Raw genomic sequence first — 22,158 nt, 5'->3', positions numbered from 1 at the left:
AAATCCGACTCTGTAAGATAGCTTTCTTTATAAAACACATTTGTTCTAAAGGTTCTCAGTATTTGCATAAACACGTACAGTGTAGACTTGTGTATGCTGAATTAAGTTCTCTCCTGCTGTTCTAGAGCTGGAGAACCAAGTGTGGAAAAATTCCCACTCCACTGAGACTTTTTATTCTTACTTAATATTTCTAAGTATCTCTTCATCGCTTCATCACTGGAAAACCTGAATATCATGCATTGTTCAGGTATTTCAAGTATCATTTCGTCTTTAAAGGCCACAGCCTAGACGTTTATACATTTGATGAAATAAAACTTTCAACAGAATTTAACACGTTGGCATCAGTTTAGTGCCTCTTCACAAACTTGCTGTTTTGAACTGAAAGACGGGAGGTGAAACGAGCTAGTACCATTAGCAGAGGTAAATTACCGTCTGCATTTGTCTGTTTATCTAAAATGCTGCCTTTCTCTGTGTAAATGTGATCTACTGTGGCTTTCTGCGATCTTGATATGGCTGTAATTTCACGTAGTAAATGGTGAAACACTGCTGAGAAACTGAACAGTGCTGGGAGTTACCGCGCGTGTTGGTGTGCTTATCTTCATTAAAAAAACACTAATTTAGAATTTTTGGACGAGTGCGACGTGACGTGGCCTTCAGGCTCAAAAAGCTGATTTTATATCAGGGTGTAAACCCACCTGTCTGTGAGGTGAAGTGAAAGAGGACAACAAAAGCCTAAAAAACGCGCATACACACTCACACCCACACACACTCAGATGTGTTCTCAGACACACACACGCTCAATAATTCTCATTCACACTCATTCACACTCTCACTTTCACTCACAGTCACGCAGTCGTTTCTCTCCGTCTGTCACATGTGTATATATACGGGTGATTCCATGATTGGGGTGCAATTTGGTCTTTGTAACTATTAAAAATTTTACTTTTTTAATTTTTTTTGACACTAAATCTAGAAAACACGCATTTAACTTGCTCATTTATGTGTTTAACTCGGGGCTTATTTTGTCTCACAACACCCTACATGTGTCTTTCCACCATGAATGGATTTTAAAGTATGTTTTACGTCTTTAATCTATCAGTGTCTCACCAGGCAGTGAATTCATAACCATTTCATGTAATAACTTCCTGTGAGGGAGCTTTTAGAGGTGGACTGCTAGAGGTCTGGTTCCTATCACCACCACTGTGAACAATTCTGGCTCTGTAAGTTTCTCTAGAACAGAGCATCTCACACCAAACCACTCTTAACGACTTTGTCTACATCTTAACCCTTTAATTATGCAGACATTTTGAAAAATCTGTGGAATTTACAGAATTAGCAAACACACAAAATGTGGCTGATTAAAGGCGTGAGGACGTTAATTAAATTTTTTTTTTTACTTTCAGTCTATAATTTGGACGTTGAACCCCCATCAGTCAATACCACCTTATCAATGAATATAAAGCAAATAAGAATGAGAAATCTTCAGGAAATTCAGGTGATGTAAATTCCTGTTGAACACGTGACTTGTGGAATATTTCAGATATTCCATACAGGTGAATGTGTTCAGGTAAGAGGGTGGAGTGAATGCTGTGGGGCTAAAATGTACATTTTTCATAACCTATAATGGATGAGTCATGGTGAAGGCTGTTTCAAGCGCGAGATGCCAAACTGATTTACATTATATTGCAAAATGTAAAATTTTTGAAGTATTTTAATGATTAGATTTCAAGGTTAGTCATGTGCAACATAAGTTACTTTTCTGAAACATGAACATAGGTTGCTGTGAAGGTCTCACTTGTGCTTAAAATATAATGTAACATCAGTGAGACGCACTGAAATTTCTGCATAATTAAATGGTTAAGATGTAAACAGAGTCATTTGGAGTGGTTTGGTGTGAGATGCTCTGTTCTAGAGAAACATAGAGAGTCAGAATTGTTCACAGTGGTGGTGATAGGAACCAGATGTCCACCACTAAAAGCTCCCTCACAGAAAGTTACTACATGAAAGGGTTATGAATACACTGCCTGATGACAGACACACTGTTTTATGATAGATTAGAGAAGATTTTGGTTTAAAAACACATTTTTAAAATACATTTATGGTGGAAGTTTTCATGCAGGGCACTGTGAGGCAAAGAAAACATCATTTATTTCTGATTTTTTACTATTTTACCATCATCAACATTTAATATAAAACTCAGAAAACTGTAGGTTCACTGGTGGGTTTAGATAGTAAATAAAATGTCTATATTTGTGTTGTAGTCATGGTGACCCCTGGTTCCCATCACCACCACTGTAAAGAAATAGGTTTCTCTACAATTAACCATCTTAATGACTGAATAACACCAAAAAATAGAAAATTGGTGGAATTCTCCTTATTTTTTAATCTAGGTTAACATAGAGATTTAATTCCAAGTAATTTGGCTGCAGTTCTTTTGGTCCATTCGTCATGAGTGTAAAGGGCAGCTGCCGTGACCAAATGACGTAGAAATTAAAAATCAGGAAAACAGAGATACGTTTTTTTTTTTTCCGGACATACACACTCGCGCTCATTCACACCCGATCAGACCATTTCTCTCAATCTCACACACTTACACACACAAACACGTGCACGCACTCACTCACACTCATTCACACACTCGCTCACACTCCATCAGACGTGGCCCATTCCCCTCACACACACACACACACACACAGTGCCATTTCTCTCGGCTGGCCCACAGTGGGTGAGCAGCAGCAGCCGACTCCTACCTGCCCTGAATTCTAATCAGTCCAGGGGTCTCTCTCTCTCTCCCCCTCTCTCTCTCGCTCTTTCTTCCTCTTTCTCTTTTCTTTCCCTCTCTCTCTCTTCCTATCTCTCTATCTCTTTTTCTCTCTCCCTCTCACTCGCCCTCTCTCTTTTTTATTTCTCTCTCTCTCTCTGTCTCTCTCTCCCCTCTCGCTCACCCTTTCTCTCTCCCCTCCCTGTCCCCTCCCTCCCTCGCTCCTTCTCCATCCCTCTCTCTCTCTCTCTCTCTCTCTCTCGTCTTGGACGAAAGGGGCTGATGATCCTTCAAAATTAATTAGATCCCTTTTTTTTTGGAGGCCGCCATTTTCTTCTCCCTTCCGTCTCCCTCCTTCATGTCCCCCTCTTCCAAAAAATAGCAGCTAACAACCCCTCTCACTCTCCCTCTCTTTCTCTCTCTCTCTCTGAGTTTTATGCGCTTTTTTAAAACCTGTTTTTAAAAAATAGGTTGTGAGGGATTTTTTTTCTCTGTCCTGTCATTGATTTCCATTCATTTTCTCTCCGTCTATTTTCCTCACTCACTCTGTCTCTCTCCGTCACTCTCTATCTTCTCTTTTTTAAGTTTTAGGCTTTCCTCCACCTTTTTGTTTTTTAATAGGTAAGGTAACCTTTTCCCTTCTGTATGTTGCCATTGATCTCCATTCTTTCTCTATCCATTTATATTTTTCCCTCCCCTCTCTCTCTCTCTCTGTAGTGCTGTCATCATTCTATCTCTCTTTCTTTGAGTTTTATGCTTTTTTGTGCTTTTCCGCTACTATAAAAAATGAAGATAACTGCTTTCTGTATGTGTCCTGTTATTGACCTCCATTCATTTTCTATCCATATGTTTTCCTCCCTCCCTCTCTATCTTTCTCTTTCTTTTTTGTGCTTTTCCTCTACCTTTTTTTTTTTATTATTTAAAAAAAATTAGGTAAGGGAACTGATTGTCTATGCGTGTCCTGTCATTGATCTCCATTCATTTTTTATCCCTCTATTTTTTTCCCTCCCTCTCTCTCTCACTCTCTCTCCCTCTCCGTCTGTATGTGTGCGTGTCTGCCTTTGTGGAGCAGAGCTGTCAATAAATCCCTCGAGGTCAGTTTGTCTGGGAGCGAGTCAGACACAATACTCCAGGCTGCCACCGCCATGCCCCTGCTGCCATAACAAAGCGCACCGAACAGACGAGGGGAGGAAAAAAAGACGGGCAGAAAGACAAAAAGAGAGGGAGAAAGAGAGCGAGGGAGTGGAGAAAAGAAAAGGAACGGATGGGGTGGAAGGACAGGAGCAGAATCCAGGTTAATCAGAGACGGCCGTAAATGAGCCGGGCCCCGGCTCATAAAGAATGCAGAGCGGTGACTGGAAATCATTTTTATCAGAGAGAGAGAGAGAGAGTGAGAGAGAGAGGTGGAAAAGAAGAGAGAGAGAAAGAGGGAGGGAAAGGTGAGGGAGGGGGCGTCGGAGGGTGAAAACAGAGACGAGGAGGCGGGAGAGAAGGGTTTGGGGGGGTTTCGGTGATGTAAGGGAAGGATGTCAGCCATGTGAATAATATAAATCTTGAATATGCAAATGCGCCTTTACAATGCACAGCGCATTGGTGCATTGTCCTCCCGCATCAGTCTGGCCTTTAATGGCAACAACATGGAGCCCGGGCGGCAGGAAGTGAGCAGAGAAAACCCGCCTTGTTTATTTTTAACAAGTCGCAGCCCCGGCTGTGCATAATATGGACATAAATATATTAATGAATCTGAATGATATGCTGACCTCATTTTCTGCCCAGTCTCCAAACGTTAAAACCCTCCCAAAAGAGAGGGCTTTTCTATATCGTACAGGAAGGTTCTTAGCAAACGTCAACGTCCCGATTTGGCCCGATGACGATAAAGGGGGGGGTTAACACCTCTGTGCTGCGTTTTGGTGGCACGGGCGATTGAGGTGTGTGTTTCAGTGAGGAAAAAACGTCAGCAGAGGCAAAATATTCTACTCTATTTCCGTCTCTGCTCCTCTAACTAACTTCATAATAGGGAGGCATCGATTTGGGGGCTGTGGCCCGATGCTGATATCTGATATTTCTCATGTACATCCAGTCAAATGGCATGTTTTGTTAACACATCCTCTACAGGACGTTAAATATTACATTGATGTGCAAATTTTACTGCACAATTTCTGTGTATTTGCTATTATATTAAAATTACACAACATATAAAAGATATAAAATATGCCATACTTCTGCACAGGCCACAGTTTTTTTTCCCCCAAAATCTTAAATTTAGCAAATAAAAATAAGACTGTATGTGCCAAAACACAAACCTTTCCAAAATGTAGATATTGGGATCACCTGGATTGGCATTAAAGAGTAATAAAACATGTATTTCTGTGTGGTTATTATGGTGTAAAATGAATAAAAGGCAGATATTTTAGTGCAGCGTCACCTAAACAATCTTCATCAATACACACGTCAACAAATATCACTTTGAAATATCAGTCAGGGGTAAAAAGCTGTCTGATGCCAATGCTTTTCTTAAGCGAATACCTGCTGATACCGAAATGATCCCGTATCATCGTGAATGCCTGATTAATAACGTAATTGTTTTTCTGAAATATGGCTTTTTCATTGCTTTTCAGGAATTTTAAACACTTGATTACGAATATACTTCACACTTCAGTTGCCTTTAACTGTGGAAATGAATCAGTAATAGACGTTTCCATAGTGATGTGAATTCACACTTTCTCAGAAACTACTGCAGTGCAATAAGGCAGCTTCTTTTGCACAGTGATAGGAAACACAGTAGCTCACAGAAAGCTCCAGTTCCTCATGCTGATCCATTTTACTGACCAACGTTGCATAAATATATAAATGAATCTGAATGATATGCTGACCTCATTTTCTGCTCAGTCTCCAAACACAAAAAAAAAATAAAACAGAAGGCTTTTTCTATATCATAGTGGAAGGTTAATATAAAGGTTAAGATAAAATTATAACATTGAAATTTATAAACCTTCTAAAGATACTTAAAAAACCTGTCTTATGTTTATGTTTATGTTCTTTGCTAATATGAAGTAAGAGTACCTTAAATCGAATGCTGGGGTGCTCAGTATCAGTGATACCCTGAGCTATATCAGTATCGGAAGAGAAAAAGTGCAGTCATATGCAAAAGTTTGAGCACCCCAATTTAATGTTACTGTTGATTTTCCGAGCGTAAATAAGTGAAAACATCCTCTACATTGAACACACTTCTGCAACCTTTAATACACATTACTGTTAATACTGTTATTTGCTGAATTTCACATATTGGGAAAAAATAAAATATAAAATGTAGCCTGTGCAAAAGTTAGGGCACATTTTACATGACTGCTGTCGGAACAAATCCTCGTATCTCCATTATGTCATTTTTCAGTTTCTGACATAATTTGAAAATGTCTGTTGGTCTTTTTCATGATGAATTGACCAGAAGAAATGACCCAAAATGAGTTGCACTGACTTACATTAAAAGTCAATAGTTTTTTTTTCTTCTCCTGTAAATTTAGCATTTTGGAGATTTGAACCCTTGGAGGTTTTGTTCCAACAGCAGCGATATGTTTTCCAATAAATTAAACTAAAATAAACAGAAATTGTCCAGTGAAATTTGCAGGTATCGAAATGTGTTCATTGTAGAGGGTGTGTTCACTTATTTTCACTTAGAAGCATGAACAAAACATGTCGTTTGAATTGTGTGGGCCCAAATACTAAATACTATTAGAGTTTTACTGGGTTCAGTCTTGAACTGTGTAAATACTTCTACATGTCAGTATTTATCAATCAGAAAAAGAAGTAAACAAGCTGACCCATTTAGAATAAAACGGTACAATAACATGACCAAAACTCTGCATGCAGAAGGTCAAAATAATACAGAATCACTGCTCTGCAAGCCCACATACATGTTCCGTCAGAAAAACTCAATAATGCGAAACCTATCACCCGATTGAAAGGGGATGGCTCGCCATTGACGAACGTTCGCTAAAAAAACAAACAGCTAGCGTACCCCACAGACCCGCTAAATGCTTCTAAATGCCTCCTAGTGTGTCAGACTGGACAGAAGCTGCGAGTTTACAACAGACTGGACCAGAAGCACCATTCAAATTTCAGCTTTTGATGTCCCTCCCCCCCCCATAACCACCCCACACACACATCCATCTAACATCATTCCGTGCACTAATTAAATTAATGAACAATATAAATCACGGAGCTGAGTGCTTTAAAACTCAACTCTTGGTGCAATTATGTATAAACATGAAAATTAGCAGATAATACCTCTAATGCCACTAAAACGTAGCCCTCAACGGAAGGGCTGTAAAAAAAAAAAGAAAAAAAAAAGAAAAAACGTTAACAGTTCTAGCTGGGGTTTTAATTGATTTACCTTTTGCTCCCAGCCTATGAACCCCTGCTGGTGGGAGATCCATCATTTGCATTGACAAACAACATTAACGAACACCTACACGGAGCTTAAATCACAGTCGCAGGCCATGTTCCTGGAAACGGTCTGTTGGCACCAAGTGGCTGAAGCGAAGACAAAGTTGTAAATATAAAGCTGGAAGGTGTCCAATCATTATCCATTGTGTGTGTTGCGTTGGCTACACATGAGGAAGTCAGACCATAAGGAGCGAATGAAGGAAAAATATAAAGGAAAATAGAGGCTGTATGTGTTAACATATGGGCCAACCGATATGGACAGAATACCACATTGTGATTCTGTTGCCACACACTGCAACATGCACTACCGGTCAGAAGTTTAGAATCACTGTTTTCAATCCTGTAAAACTAGTTCTGTGGCAGATGCATGTATGAAATGATTCATTATGATGCTAATGATCTACAGGTTTCAAACAAGTTGAAGGGAATCGTCGTAAATTAATATCCAGAATGGTTCGTGTTCAAGAAGTCGTGACAGAATCATAGAAATGTTGTGACAAGAAATTACGATAAATACAGGACTGTCCATTTACCTAATTTCCTGTCAAAACGGTCATTAAGTTCAAAATATTCATCTGTCAGAGTCAGGAAAAAAGTATTTAACATAAAATCACACAGAATCCTCAACAACTAAATCTAATATCCGCTGTTTGAGTGGTCAGTGTGTCACTCTTTTCCTTTATTACAGCTTCCATTCTTTTCAGGAGACTCACTTTCAGTTTCTCTAAGAAATCTGCAGACACACCTCCAAAGTTCAGTCTTAGAAGTTGGTTGATCATTTTCTGAAGTAATCAAACACATTCAGTGGTGTTGAGGTCTGGGCTCTGGGGTGGTCAGTCCATTGTTCAGCTTCTTTGTTTGATGTGTCCGTCTCCTTTTCTCAGTGAGGTTCTTCTTGACAGCTACACATCCTTTCAGACCCACAGCGCTGAGTCGTCTTCTCACAGTGGAAGGATGGACAGAAACACCTGTGGATGTTTTCAGATCTGAAGCAGCTTGATTTTCTCCTCTCTCTCAAAGATGAAAGCTTTAAGTGCTGTTTATCTGACGAGGGCCGTTTTGGTGTCTACCAGGTCTTCCAGGTGGTTGTTAGGAGCCCCATTTTCTCCAAAATTCCAGTTTTGGAAGCTTCTGTTTTTTAATTTATTCTCCTTTGACTTGCACCTTCCTTATGCAGGCAGATTATAGTATATTATATCTAATCTCCTCAGAAATATCTCTTGAAAACAATATAATTTGTAATATAAACAGTACTGTAGTAAAATAATACCATATCATTACTCGTTGTTCCCAAAATGCTTTAATTTGTGAACAGGCGATCACTTTATAGTTTGGTGTAGTTTCAGTCTACACTGTGTAAGTTATTACTGAATAGCAATTATTACTGTGACACAAGACTCCAAACTTTTAAACACTTCCCTGAACAACTTGAGTTGTTAATGCAGTTTTGCTGTTTTATTTAAACATAATGTCAAAAAAATGACAAAAACCTGAGAAAAGGTGGACTGAAAAGGATGTTTTTCTCTTGCAAAACAAGACTGAACACACAACGAAAGCTTTTCATCGGATTCAAATCATAATAAAATATTTCCTCTTCTACTCACACACGACTGAATGCTTGATGTGGTTAAAAACCGGCCTGCGACATTCTGACCGAACACTATTTACATCTGCTGAATCACATGAACACTTTCATTCATCAAAGCGGCCACAGAAACTCGTCTGGAGCTGTGATTGGTCAGGATGATCACAGCACCAAGTAAAACGATCCGTGATTGGTTAGAGGCTTGTCTTTCATATGGCAGCCTTCTGAGATGTCAGACAAACACTAATATCACAATAATGATTATATATATATATATATATATATATATATATATATATATATATCACAATATTGGTATCACAATAAAAGATACATTATGTAGTACAGTAGAAAAATAGACTTGAGACAGACAGAGAGAGAGAGAATAGAGGCAGAAACGGATAGAGAGAAATAGACAAAAAGATAGAAATGAAAAAGATAGAAATGAGAAAGATAGCAAAAGGCAAAAGACTGAGAGAGAAAGAAAAAAGACAAAGAAAAAATGAAGAGTAAGAAAGAAAAAAACTAGAAAGAGAAAAAAGGTAGAAAAAGATAGCAAGTAAGAGAAAGGAGAGAAAGATAAAAGCGAAAGACAAAGGAGGTAGAGAGATAGATAAAGAAAGAGAAATGGAGGGAAGAGAGAGAGAGACAGCAAAATACAAAAAACAAAGAGAAAAGAGGCGGAAAGATAGAAATACAGCCGAACAAAAAGATAGATAGATAGACAAAGTGAGCGCGAAAGAAAAAAATAAGAAAAAACTGTAAGAGATAGCAAGAGAGAGAAAGGAGAGAAAGATAAAAGACAGCGAAAGACAAAGGAGGTATAGAGATAGATAAAGAAAGAGAAATGAAAGAAAGAGAGACCGAGAGAAGGAGAGTTTGCCAAAGCCAGACGCTGGAGAAAAGGTCTACTGAGGTGATGGTAAACTCAGCCTTAGGTTAGAGCTGTAAATTAGGTTAGGTTATAAATACAGGCCAAACTGCACGAGGACACACAGAGAGAGAGAGAGAGAGAGAGAGAAAGAGGGAGGGAGAGGGGGAGGGTGGGGGAGTTGGGGGGGGGAGCGGGAGAGGTAGAGAAAGCTGCTGAATAAAATATCGTTTTTTTTCTCTCTCTCTCTTTTTTTGCCTGTGATTTTGGGGGGAAACAGAAATTCCTCAGCTGTGCTGGACTGTAACTCTGGCCGATTAGCACTGGAAGAGATGAGGCAGTGAAATATGCACCGTCATTGTCATGGGCCTCATTTTTCATTAATTTATTTATTTTGGCTTGAATAGGCGGCCTTGCCAAATGGAGGCCAATTATTTTCAGGACCCTTTTTATCGCGAAACATAAACTGGATTGCATAAAATACTGTTCTATTGAGTGTGTGATACGTATTAGCTGTAAAAGAAAAAAAACTGGTTACAGTTAATGGTTGTCCGTTTGAAGAGAAAAAGCCTGTTGTTCCATTTTTTTTTTCCTCTCTAACCGAACTGAACAGATTCAGCCAGTGATAGTGACTCAAAGCCATCCAACCATGTTGTTTTGTTGTCTTTTTTGGTAAAACTGGCATGTAACGACAGGCATTCCTATCTAACCACCAAGCTCATACACATTTCGCAGCGCAGTGCCAAAAAATGCACACAGCAAAACCAAAATATGAATGCTAATGCTAAACTACCCCCACGGGCCAACGTATACAAATGAAGCCAAAAACAAAGCAGTGTTAAACATCCTGACCTGCTCAGGCATATCCCGAGTGAGTTGACAGCGTTTCTTTTCCTCCTCATAATGCTCTTCAGATGTAAACACTTGTCATGTAAAGACCTGACAAAAACAAACGGGGCCGAGCCGAAGGCAGGGCAGAAGAAAAGATAATTTTAGATCCTTTGCCCCTCGCTGTAGTTTCTTCATCAGTCTTTCATACGACAGTAACTTTTCTTTCAGTCTCTCTCTTTCTCTACAAGTACTAGAGTTGGCACGTGAAAACAAGGAAGTGAAATACAGCGTGTGTGTGTGCGTGTGTGTGTAATGCTGTGCACTTCCTATGCACCAACGCGCCGGGCCTGACCTGAAACGACCCCGTGCACTTCAGGCCTCAGGCCAAGTCACTCTTCCGGAGCTGGAGAGGAGGAGAGGAGGCTTCGGCCTCTGTTCAGTTTAGCATAAAACTACGGCGGTTCCTGTTTTCTTTTTTGTTTTCTTTTCTTCTGTTCTTTCCCCAAAAACCACCATTCGCAAAGACTGACTTTTATCCGCGCTCATTTCACTTTTTTTCTACACAGCCTGACTGGATGTTTAGCTTTCACTCTGGTTTTGACGAAACCAGAGCTTTTCAGACTAGCATGTACATTCTTCAGTCTTTTGTCCATTTTTTTTTTTTGGAAAGGAAAAGCAAACAGGCTGATTCCTTCAGTTCTTTCGTTCTTTCTCCAAATGTAGTTGATCAGCCACGTCATGTTTGGTGTCTGAAGTTTGCTTCTTTAGTTTTAGCACTGGAGCTACGAGGCTAATTCAGCTAACAAGTAACAGGGCCTTGTTTTTTTCATCTGTTTGGACCCAAAACCACCATTCACAAAGACTGACTTTAATCTGCGCTCATTTTTACTTATTAACACTGCGTGACTGCTTGTGGTGGAAGATATTTTGTTTTTAGACTGAGAACTGTGGGTTTTTTTTCTAACTTTTCAAACTAAACTAGCATGTACATGCTTCAAAGTTCTGTCCATTTCTTTTGCTGAAACAACAGCAAACAATCTGATTCCTTCAGTTCTGTCCTCCTTTCTCCAAATGTAGGTGATCAGCCACGTCATGTTTGGTGCCTGAAGTTTGCTTCTTTAGTTTTAGCACTGGAGCTACGAGGCTAATTCAGCTAACAAGTGACAGGGGCTGATCCCTTGTTTTTCTTCTATTTGTTCCCAAAACCACCATTCACAAAGACTGACTTGTGGTGGAAGATATTTTGCTTTTAGACTGAGAAGTGTAGGATTTATTTTTGCTAACTTTTCGAACTAGCATGTACATTCTTCAAACTTCTGTCCATTTCTTTTGCTGAAAGGAACAGCAAACAAACAGATTCCTCCAGTTCTTTCTTCCATACCCCAAATGTAGTTGATCAGCCACATCATGTTTGGTGTCTGCAGATCGCTTCTTTATTTTTAGCTACAAGGCTAATGCAGCTAACAAATAACAGGAGCTCATACCTTGTTTTTTTTCTTCTGTTCAGTCCCTAAACCACCATTCGCAAAGTCTGACGTTAATCTGTGCTCATTGTCACTGTTTAACGCTGTCTGTCTGCTTGTGGTGGAAGATATTTTGCTTTTTCTGATTTCGATGAAAACGGATCTCTGAAAGCTGTGCGTGCTAACTTTTCAGACTAGCATTCTTCAAATTGTGGCTGGTTCTTTTAGGAATAGTTCAGAGGAATCCTCTCATGTTTGGTGTCTGAAGTTGGCTTCTTTAGTTTTGCGCTGGAGCTAATGTAGCTAACAAGTTATGGAAGCTCCTACATTTTTTCCTCTTAGACTTTCATCCGAACTCATTTTCCCCTTAAATATTTTTATTTAAAATATAAAGATATTTTGTCTTCCGAGCAGTAATTTTACCCTCATTTTGATTATTATATAATTACTTTTGATTAACTCTTTTTTTTTTTCTTGCTAACATGTACATTCTTCAATTTCTTTCCCATTCTTTGGCTTAAAGCAGTAGTTTATTAAATAAAACAAATTCCAGTGGACAGCGTACATGACCACATGCAACAAAACGAGCACGCTCGAACACAACCAAATGAGACAAACTTGAGGCAACATTAGCAACTTGTCACTTACTAGTGTAAACATACAGACCTTAAGCTGCACTCGTTTTCACTTTTTTACAGACTGCCTGGATATTTTACCCTATTTTTAAGCAACCAAGAGCTTCAACAAAAAGACAAGACATGTTTGGTGTCTGAAGTTTGCTTCTTTAGTTTTGCTAGTTGTAGCTAACATGTAATGGAAGCTTATGCTTCTTTTTTTCTCTTATGTTTCACAAAAACACCATTCGCAAGTCAAGACACTTTAATCTGTGCTCATTTTCTCTTTTTGACAGTGGCTGACTGGATTTTACTTTTTGCTCTTGCTCTCATTTTGATGATTCTACCCGGAGCTTTGAGGGGTAACTTTTTAGACTAGCTTGTTCTTCAATTTCTGTCCAATTCTTAAAGGAACAGTTCAGCTAAAATTCCCACAGTTTCCAATTGCAGTCAAGACTGCATCTGTAGTTTTTTCGCTGGAGCTACGAGGCAAATGTAGCTAACAAGTAAAGAAAACTTGACTCTGTTTTGTTTTGATCTGTCGCTCCCAAAACCACCATTCACAAGTACTTTAATTCACACTCATGTTCACATTTCAACACTGGCTGACTGGTTGTGGTAGAAGCCATTTTGCTTTTACTCTGACTTTGATTATTCATCCCGCAGCTCTGACAGCTATTCTTTTCCTAAATTTCCAATCTAGCATGAATGTTCTTCGGTTTCTGTTAAGGCTACACTGATTGTTTGCCTGAAGCAAATATCAAATGGTGATATATCCAATTCCAGCAAGCTAACAAGTAGTGGAGGCTTATATCCCACCGCTTATTTATTTATTTATTTATTTATTTATTTATTTACTTGGCTTGTTCTGTTCTTTCCCCAAAACCATAATTTGCAAGGACTTGTAATTTAATCCACACTCATTTTCAATTTTAAACATCTGGTTGACTGGTTGTGGACATTTTGCTCTGATTTTGATGATTTAACCCAGAGGACCAAGAGCTGTTTTTCATATTGTGCCATTTTTTGTCTGAGCTCAACTCATTCTTAGGATTAAAGGAACATTTTGTCAAAAAATCACATTCTCACATTTCCCCACTTACCCCAAATGTAGTCCATCAGCCAAGACACAGTGTCTAATCTTTGCTCTTTTGGTTTAGCCCTGGTGCTGTGAGGCTAATGCTAAGAAGTGACAGAAGCTCATACCCCACCAGTTTTTAGTTTAGTTTTGTTCTGTTCTTTCCCAAAACCACCAACTGTTTCGCTTGCCAACACTTAAAATTCAAAGTAATTTTCACTTCTCGTCTGGTTAACTGATTGTGGTTACTTTGCTTTTTGGACTGTTATTTTCTCTTGTTTTGGTTATTGTACCCCTGAGCTCTACTAATTCTTTGGCTTAAAAGAATATCAAATGGCAAAAAAATCAAATGTACCTTTACTTCAAATATAGTAGATCAGACATGTTTGGTGTTTGGAGCTAGTGTTGTACTGGAGCTACAGGGCTAATGTAGCTAACAAGTCATGGAAGCTAGTACCTCTAACTGCACGCCTATAACACCACACATACCTCAAACTGTATGGAAGAGGATCAGTTTCTCAAATTCAGTTTTACCTTTACTCCAATTGCAGTCAAGATTAGCTGAAATGTTTGGTGATGTTTGCTTCCGTAGTTCTGAAGTGGAGCTACAATGCTAATGTAGCTAACAATTAATGAAAGCTTGTCTTTGTTTTGTTTTGTTCTAGTTTTTTAACCAAAACCACCATTCACAAAAACTTCACTCTTATTTTTACCTTTCCACACTAGTTAACTGGCTGACTGAAGGCATTCAGGAATCAAAAGGAACTCTAAAGCTTCACACATGGACTGTGACAGCTTGTCTGAAAAAACATCCTTTCACAACACATACCTCGATATTCTAGCTGTATTTAGCCCTGTTCACCCCATCCTGGGTGATCTGATCAGCACTAAGTACAGCTGTAAACAAGGTACAATGCAATGCATTGAAGACACACTGAGTGTGTTTACAAACACTTAATAATCTGATAACTGCAGTAAATCAGATTTTCTCAGTAATTTGCCTAGTATGTTTACATGCATTTGAATAATCAGATAATGGGGAAAATCCAGGTCTACATGAGTCAGGCAGTAATCAGATTTCTGCTTTACTGCCAGCCAATAAACTCACAGAAGAAGACGTGACGTTAATGTAAAACTCAAACGTCATGTTTTTTTAAACAAGTCTCCTTAGTGGAAGATATTAATTTACATTAATACGTTAATATCAATAGTTAAGTCCTTCATCCAACAGCACTGTTTTCACACATGCATAGACAGAGAGAAATGAAAGAAATCAGAGTAAGAGTTTACATGAACTGAAACACCCCATTACTGAGCTCATATCCAGCCTCTTTATCAGATTTCTGGATCTGAGTTCTAGGCCTTAATCCGATCTAAGAAATCAAAGTGTGCTGTTTACACAACCAACCTGAATAATCAGATAACTGCTGAAATCTGAAGGAAACACAATAACTGTGATCTGATCACTTTGACTACCTTCAGAAGTAGTCAGGGACGTGCATGGCCACAAATCATTTACAGTGTGAATGCTAAAGCGACAATCAGCTCCATCATCACAGCAGACGGAAGAAGCTGCATAGCTTTGTTTTTCGCCTTCTCTACCGTTTGATTACAAGTACTGTTAGTGGTTCACGTGGTCTAAACGTTTGTAACAGCAAACTTGCGGTACATTTCTGTCTGACAACAAACACAGCAAGAGACTGACGTAGTACATGTGGTTGGTACCACGTTCCAGTCACGAAATCCAATCACTGGAGACCAGTGCCAATGCCAGGTGTGAATGGCTACACATCTCGCTGTCCACTTATGATTAGATCACTCAAGATGGATGTGTGTGGGCCTTTGTCTTTAAAATAAAGTGTAACACAAAAAAATGTTCATATTTTTAACAAAAAATCAGCTTACAGTCAAACAACATTGCCAGCGCCAAAACATCTACCCATCAGAAGGTGAATCAGGCACAGTTTAGCCACTGCTAGTCAGCTAAATTAATTTAGCTAGCATTAGCTCTTCAAGTTTCCTTGCTAAGGTCAACTCCCATATTTAAAGGAAATATATTTCTGGATATTTTTAAAATATGTGACAACGTATACATATTTGTTTGGTAACGTATATATATTTGTTTGACGTATAAATATTAAAAATGGGCACTATTACATATATTTCATCTACATATGTGCATATATTCGTATATTTTTATATACTTAAAAATGGCACAGTTGCATATATTTAGCACATATATTCTAAAACATCACATGTATCCCAATTTTTATTTTTCTACATCATTTGAACACAGCATCTTTACATGGTGTGAAAATTTCATGATGAATGGACCAACAGAAATGCTTGGAATTAAACTTTTATACATTAACTGATGTTAAAAGTAAAGAAGGTCTTAGCCTTTTCCTGTAAAGCAGCCATTTTAGAGATACATTGTTTTTCTATACATATATTTTTCTTTTATATGGGATATAATTAATATACTCCTCTTTATTTATCCCATATGTCCTTCTGTATGTCTTGTTTTTTGGAATTCCATTCCTCGGAATCAGAATCAGAATCGGAATTTCTGGAACGGAACAGCTCTAGTGATCTCTAATAGACTTGATTATGTAGTTTCTGACACACTGTTATCTGAAAACATGGATTAAAGTATGGACAAAGTTCATAGTTCTGACTGCTGCTACTGTTTTTAGCTGTGCTCCATGCTAATTGAGGTATTAGCCTCCATTACTTGTTAGCTACATTAGCCTCATAGCTTTCACTGCAAAGTTTGGACACCAAACATGTCTTGGTTGATTGACTACCTTTTGGAGTGAAGGGTATTGTGTAAATTTAATCTTTCACCAAATTAGCATAGTGTGACTCAGCCCACACATGCAAATCCGAGGAAAAGTACACTCTTACTCACTTTCCCAACACGCTTCCGTTCAGCAAAGTCGCAACGCTGAGAAGAATGATCTTTGGTTTTTGGAGATTAATGCTAAACAGCCCTGTAGGTGTTTCTTTCACGAGTTAACGGTGAAGAATGATGGATCAAAACTAGCATTAGACTGAAAGCCATCACCTTCAGTTACAGGGAGCCACATTACTTAAATATGAAAGCCCCGGCAAAACAGACAAGCCAGAGTGGACCTAGGTGCTGTAAGAGGCAGGGGGCTTTACTTCTTTCGTTTTTTTGGAATCAAGCCCAGCCTTACACACCACCTCAATGCTCCTGTCTGCGTCTATCTGGCCGTTATTGAAATGCACTCTTCTCTGGAAATCCAAGCCCCGTTCTCACTTATATCGACTCGCAGGGACCGCAGAGCGTTTGCATACAAGATCTATTTGCACATCCAAAGCTGAAGATAAAAACCCAACAGCGCTCTGAAAACACATCAGCTTGAGTCATGCTAGCCATCCAACTACCACAGCGGGAAGGCATCATGGATCAATATTTTTTAATTAATTATTTTTTTTTGAAATACATTTTAGGTTTTTTTTCACTTTGCCTTGATTTTTGAGTTTCGTAAGCTAAATATAGCACAAAAGGCTTGATGGAGTTTAATGCCAGCCCGTGAGTCCCCTCTCATTAACGCTAACAGTAATGTCACCTCCAACACTCGCCTGGCTTAATTACAGCTAATTGTCTTAGCAGGTAACGTTCGCCAATCAACTGCACAAACAAACACTTGTTAACTGAAAGCATTTAGGCAACACGACCCATACATTTTCTGTGCTCTGGAACTCTTCTGCACTGCATTTATACATATATTCATATATGTAAATGTATATGTATTTATACACAAACACACACAGGCAGTGTTTTGTAAGTTGACTCAGGCGTTGTTGTTGTAGCACTACTGTGGTGTGAATGTGGACATCATGTGGTCGTATTATTGGTAAATGACTGTTGTAAATGTTTAACCGCACATCCTCACATTTGTATGTAAGGATAAGGCTGTTATAATCCCTTAAACTCTAAAGGTCCATTCGTGGGTCCTAACCTGGGGACATAACTTACATACATCATCACTGTCATATTAAAACCTCAGAATTCTATTCTTTAAATTATTATTATTATTATTATTATTAGTATGTTCACATGAGCCGCGCATTATATTGTGTGAGCATTTCACAATGAATGAACAAACAGAAACAGTCCAAAATTAAGTTAAATGAAATCCTGTTACATTAATCGACATTAAAGTTAATTTTTTTCTAATGTTTTTGGAGATACGAGTTTTTCTCAAAACTGATACTATTAGTACTGAATAATTCATAGTAGATGCTGAATAATTCATAGCAATTACTGAATAATTCATAGTAGTTACTGAATAATTCATAGTAGTTACTGAATAATTCATAGTAGATGCGGAATAATTCATAGTAGTTACTGAATTATTCATAGTAGATGCTGAATAATTCATAGTAGTTACTGAATTATTCAAAGTAGATGCTGAATAATTCGTAGTAGTTCATGAATAATGTACAGTAAATGCTAAATAATTCACAGTAGATGTTGAATAATTCATAGTATGTAGAAATAATCCACAGCAAGTACTAAATAATTTATAGTGGTCACTGAATACTTTGTAGTACATCCTGAATAAATAATAGGAGTTTAATAGTAGATCCCAAATAAAAGTCCTAAGAATAATAACTGAATAATTAGTCTGAGGTTTAAAGACGTTATTCAGTCGTATCAGAATGTAAGAGTTGAATATGATGGGATTTTTGTTCATGTCAGTCACTACTGTTCTGAAAAAGGTGAGAATGAAATTTGCAGCTATATACAAATGCAGCCGAAAACATTTGGCTCTTGAGAAAAAAAAGTGTCTGAAACAATGCCTCCATCTAATGTGATAGAAAATCATCACATTTGTCTTGTTTTTAAATATCTGCCAACTGGGAGAGTCATTGTTTAATTCCTCCGCACGCAACACACATGCAACACACTCACAAACACACACACACACACACAGGCACTCCTTTACTTCCTCAATGTGTTAATGTACACATTCACTTACATCAGCAGCTGTACTGCAATTTTTAGCCTTTATTGTTGCTTGAAGAATAAGACTTCAGCTCAAACTCCCTCGACGCCTTTCTGGAAAATTAACAAGTGTATAAATAAATAAATGAATAAATAAATACAATATTAAAAACTATATATAAGCTATAATATAAAAAAAACTATGATTACTACGCTTACAGCATTTTGGATGTTGCTGCTGAAAGATGGTTAAAAAATAAAAAAGAGAGAAAAATAAATGAGAAATAAATAAAATAATATTGTCTGCTGATTGTTTGCTTATTTGTGCGCTTATTTGACTGAATATGGCATTTCACAAAGCCATCTGAACAGAAGGTGAAACATTTGACTGCTCATGTGACAGGCTGCTAAACGATTCGAACCCTGGAGCAGACACTGGTACAATTACCGTCTTATCATGTTGGTACAGATGTCCATGGCAACTGCCAAAATTTTAAGAGGCAAAAAATAAGAAAAAAAAAAGATAATAATATAGCATAAGCGAAAGAGGCTGATCGCCAGTAAGTGGGAAGTCATGAGAATGCTTTAAAAAAAAAAAAGAAAAAAAAAACAGATCAGACTTGGAGATGGTGCGGAATACACCCACAAGAGCCGCGTGCGCTCCCTCACCACTTCACTTCTGACCCCAGCGCGAACTCTCCGCACGACTTCAATAAGAAGAGTGAGGGCCTGGATTTCAAACACAGTTCGGGCTTCGGCTCACCAGCTGCTCTGTTACACTTTCTCCGCTCTCACCACTCGCTTCCTGCTAAAAAAAACACCAGGGCTGAACAATTAGCCACGGACGGTACTGACTGGCGGTGTTACATGAGGTGGATTTTAGCACAGATACACTATAAATGGCCACAAGTGTTCATACAGTCCTTCTAATTCAGCTACACAGCATCTCCATAAACAAGCACTGACCAGTGCAATGGGACGCTCTGGAGCAGCCACACATGAGCCATGCACAATGCCAAGCGTGGGAAAGAGGAGTATAAATGATCGCAATACTAGGGATCATATTTTTGGTATATATTTTTTTCTGTGGTCCACTAATGACATTTGTGTGGTTTTATGTACCAAAAATAGTCATAATTCATTTTTACATCGGTTTTCCATCCCTTAAATTAAACAATCTATGCTTTCAAAATGTGCTCACTCACTCATCCCCTAAGCCACTTATCCTCCTGGGTCGTGGGGGCGCTGGAGCCTTTCCCAGTGCTCAATGGGAAACAACCTGGACAGCTCGCATTCAAAACTAATGTATGTAAATGAGCTCAGTTCGGATTGGCTGCTATGTCCCAGACAGTGAGCATGTATCGGTTCGCTGGCTTGATAAGGGTGGCACCCCGCTGACTGTTTGCCACTGCTGGTCCACCCTTGGACCACCCAGATTATTGTCCTGCACAGGAGGCCTAACTAGTTTTTAATCTCCTCAAACAGATTTTAAATGCACAGAGACTTTTATTTCAGAAAACAGAGTAAGACAAATATTACAAACAATGAGAGAGAAAAAAGTAATGACTAGGCCTGATATAAAATATTGTTGTTAAAACCAAAGAAAGGAAGGAAGGAAAAATCAGTAAATTGGACTCTGAGTGGAAAATGAGCGACGATAAGTGAAATTTTGTCTAATACTCTGCTTAAACACCGGTGGGCCGCCCAGAAAACGCTGAGCAAAACGCCAGTGGACCGCCATCAGTGGGCCAACAGTGGCCTATTATCCTCCTGCTATCATGGGTATTTTGCCTCATTCAGAAAGCAGGGCTGAATCACTCCTTATAACTTCAATGTGAGTGGGCGGGGCTAAACTTAAGGTTAAACAGGTCGATATATGTAAAAGTGCTTATTTTGTGACATCATAAAAAGGTTTAGTCAAAACAGGCAAACTACATGTTTACATACTGTCTAAAAGTGGGCTAGAAGGGTTTAAAGCAGTGGCCCCAACTCAATATTCTCCATGATCAAAGAATCTAAAGCTGGTTAAAAAAACAAAATAATTCATGTGAACCCAGTAAAATGTACTACACTCTCTTAACATGAACACGAGAATAACATTCAGTTATTCTACATAAATGCATTTATTCACACATAAAGCATGGAAGTTTAATATCAATTAAAAGAATTAAAGGGTCCATATTATGCAAAATTTAGTTTACCTAATCTTTTTAAGTAATAGTCTAGAGTTTGATATTGCATGTAAATCTTGTTAAAGTTCCAAAACATACCATTCACCCTCCAGTCCATACAGCCTGAATGTGGAAGCAAAGCTGCAAAAACAGTCAGTTTTGAACTTTTACATTTACATATATATGCTTATTCAGCCTACAGCAGTTTAGCCCCACCCACTCACACTGAAGCTATAAAGAGTGAAGCCTGTACTGCTTTTAGAAAGAGGCACAATATAGGGCAGCCAATCAGAACAGAGCTCATTTATATGATCACAGTAACATATAGGCCCAATCCCATCTCACTCCTCGTCCCCACCACCTAGCCCTTAACCCTCCAGAGGTTTTTCAGAGGCACACTCCAAACTGAGTGGTAAGAAAAATTGGTGAAATGGCTGCGCAAACGGCTAAAGAAACCCACAAATGCAAGTGTTAAAAATTACGATAAACACTGACAACCAACTTCACAACAAGCATAAAAATTTCTAGTAGTTTGCTGATATCTCGGTAGCTAGCTAGCTAAATTTCCTGTTCCACCTTAAATGGTGTCAGAACTGCTGTGCCATTTAAGGTGGAACGGGAAAATTAAAAGGAATCTGCTAAATAACTGACTTCAGCTTCATATTAACAAAGATTTAGGGGTCGGCGATAAGTAATTGTCCCTCTTTGAAGGCATATGATGCCCTAAATGTAACTGAAGCCCAGCAGTGAGGAGCTGAACTTTACCCTCCTCTGCTGTCACTGCAGACTGGTAGGGTCACCTACAGAGCAGCGCTAGTAGCTGTTAATGAAGTAATGTTCTAATGGTCCCATTTCATAGGGAAGATTTCAACCGCCACCACCACCACTGTAACTCAGCTCCAAGGGGCAAGGTGACACTTGAAAACAAGTAAAAATCAGAAACGAGATTGGGCCTTAGGGATTGTCTAAACAAGATGGATATGGACCATTTGTTTGGCCCACCTTATCTTTTCAAATGCTAACACAACGTTACCGAATTGTTAACATCACTTAACATCACACTGAGCGATGGAGTTACGATGTTTTGGACTCCTGGTTACGGATGGCATCACCACTAATTGAACTCACGACCTCCTGATAACAGAGCCAACACTTAGATGTTTGAGCCACTCAGGAGCCAAGTTACAATTGCAGTGTTAATTATCGTGGAGACCTATTCCACTCTTCTTTTGTCAGTTTGGTATACTTTCTTGTCGCTTTGAAAGACATCTGTTACGAGAGGCAGAAAAAACTAATTCAGCTTTTGTGTAGTGTGTTTGAGCCTATAATTCTGTGAAGAAAGGGTCGTTTTCAGGGGTGTTGA

The 22,158-nt window shown here is 38.7% G+C and overlaps 1 protein-coding gene across 2 annotated transcripts in view; it reads right to left on the bottom strand.

The window, feature by feature from the left end:
• zbtb20 (zinc finger and BTB domain containing 20) overlaps positions 1–22,158 on the bottom strand; it is a 109,109-nt gene that overhangs the window by 51,544 nt on the left and 35,407 nt on the right. Inside the window, exon 3 of one of the 2 annotated variants that reach the window (XM_036580637.1) lies at positions 18,659–18,738. The exons of the other annotated variant lie outside the window; for it this stretch is intronic. The gene's annotated coding sequence lies outside the window, so the exon portion shown is untranslated. The remainder of the gene's footprint in view (positions 1–18,658; positions 18,739–22,158) is intronic. 2 annotated transcript variants of the gene reach the window in all.

The sequence above is a fragment of the Colossoma macropomum genome, unplaced genomic scaffold (genome assembly GCF_904425465.1).
Source record: "Colossoma macropomum unplaced genomic scaffold, Colossoma_macropomum, whole genome shotgun sequence".
NCBI lineage: Eukaryota > Metazoa > Chordata > Actinopteri > Characiformes > Serrasalmidae > Colossoma > Colossoma macropomum.
This window is presented reverse-complemented; position numbering and strand designations above follow the sequence as displayed.